At 37.4% G+C, this 2,214-nt stretch overlaps 1 long non-coding RNA gene across 1 annotated transcript; it reads right to left on the reverse strand.

Annotated features, from left to right (window-relative positions):
• Positions 1 to 1,402: 1,402 nt before the first annotated feature.
• On the reverse strand, positions 1,403 to 1,915 carry LOC145790145 (uncharacterized). The gene is made up of 2 exons (XR_014328792.1): positions 1,806 to 1,915; positions 1,403 to 1,591 (listed from the first exon to the last, which is right to left on the reverse strand). It is a non-coding gene; the product is annotated as an uncharacterized LOC145790145 (long non-coding RNA).
• Positions 1,916 to 2,214: the final 299 nt, after the last annotated feature.

A 2,214-nucleotide genomic window follows, 5' to 3' on the forward strand; every position in this document is an offset into this window, starting at 1 on the left:
TACAGTAATTTCGCATATTTATCAAAAAAAATATTTATCATGACAGATCATTATTTATCAAAAAAAAAAATAATGATGAAAAAAATATTTATCAAAAAAAATATTTACAGAAAATAACCCTTCATGACAGATCATTATTTATCAAAAAAAAAAAATCAACACAGATCAGATGGATACAAACAAATCAAATCTAAATCGATCAGATCAGATTGTCTACTGTTCAACACAGATCAAAAAAAATCAACACAGATCATCCAACACAGACAGATCGATTTAGAGTTGGACACAGATCATCCAACTATCCAACTCTGAAGCAGATAAATAATGATCATCCAACTATCCAAAAAAAAAAATCAACACAGATCATCCAACTATCCAACACAGACAGATCAAAAAAATCAACACAGATCATCCAACTATCCAACTCTGAATATCAACACAGACAGATCATTATTTATCAAAAAAAAAAAAAAATATCAACACAGATCAGATGGAATGGAATCGTTGTTTCGCTGAGAGAGAGAGAGAGAGACGGAGACAGAGACTTACCTGAGAGTTGCCGAAGGTCGATCGGTGCTTCGCTGAGAGAGAGAGATGGAATCGGTCGCTTCGCTGAGAGAGAGAGAGAGAGAGATGGAAGAACAAGAGTGAGATGAGAAGAGAACTGTGAGAATGAAGATGTTTTTGAGAGATGCTTACCTGAGAGAGATAGATGCCTGAGATGATGAGTGTGATCGCCGATCGGTGGTCGCTTCTCGCAAACACAGAGATGGAAGAGAAGAACAACGGTGGTGAGGTGAGAGAGTGAAATGGAATGAAATGAGAGATATGTTTTGAGAGATTAGGTTAGGGTTTGTTTAAACGGTCCAGATTTGTTTGGGCCAAAAAAATTTAGATGAACGGCTCAGTTTTTTCTTTAAAAAAAAAAAAAAAAAAAAAAAAAAATTATATAATGCGGGCGGGTTGTGTCGGGTACGGGTAAAACCCGCAACCCGCCCGCAACCCGAAATTCTCTCATTTTCCAAACCGCACCCTACCCTAATGTATTTGCGAAACCGCCCATAAACGTGCGGTTCGGATCGGTTCGGGCGGGTTGTGCGGGTCGGATAACCCGCTGCCCACCCCTAGCAGATATCATAGATGCTTTGTTGACTAACCAACAGACAGACACCTAGCAAATTGTTGATAAGGCAATAGAAGCGGTGCTTGAAGACAAGGAGTTTTGGGACACAATACACAATGACAACTAGGGGTGTGCGCGGTGCGGGTCGGTGCGGTTTGAGAGAAAAATAGAAACCGTATGGCGGGTGGCGGATTGATAAAAGTGTCACTAGAATTTGCCATTTTCCTTATCAAAAACCGGCGGTTTGGTTGGCAAATAATGACGGATTTGCCTTGGCGGTTCGGGCGGATTGGCGGTTTATAAAAAATATAATTCAAATTACAAAACTTAAATCAAAGAGTAAAAAAAAGACGAGAGACATCGTGATGTTAAGCATCTTGCGAAGCTTTCTTCTGATGCAGCAAGTGTAGCAACAACATGATAATATCAACGACTATGCCATCAGTTCATTACAAGTATCTGTGGAAGCTGCAATGATCAAATACAATACATAAAATTCCCCTCGAGCATTAATGTAATACTATATTCTAAGGTATAGAACAACAAGCAAACTTAAGTAAAAAAGAATTTTTAGAATCCTATAAAACATGATTTAATAGCGGTGCGGGTCGGTGCGGTTTGGAAGAAAAATAGAAACCGGCGGATTGATAAAAATGTCACTAGAATTTGCCATTTTTCTTACCAAAAACCGGCGGTTCGATTGACAAATAATAATGAATTTGCCTTGGCGGTGCGGTTCGGTGCGGTTTTGGCGGTTTCGGCGGTTTTGGCGGTATTATGCACACCCCTAATGACAACCATGCTTGAATAATTTTGGACAAACATTACAATCATTTTGGTTCTTACTTTGCTTCAATGAATATTACAATGCTTAGTTGTTACAATGTCAAATTTGATTCAATGAAACATTCAGTCTTTTTTTAACCAAATTGTTACCAGATATGACTATTGATATAGGTCTTGTTTTATGCAAATTTCATTCAAAAAATTAATTGTGATCTGATTATTTGTGTCAAATTTAAAGCTTAATAACAGGTTTGGAGTCACTATACTGATAATTTTTTTTTTTTTATAGTGTTTTGTTTTCACTC

Source organism: Camellia sinensis, chromosome 1 (assembly GCF_055761805.1).
Source record: "Camellia sinensis isolate YWXY chromosome 1, ASM5576180v1, whole genome shotgun sequence".
Taxonomy (NCBI): Eukaryota; Viridiplantae; Streptophyta; class Magnoliopsida; order Ericales; family Theaceae; genus Camellia; species Camellia sinensis.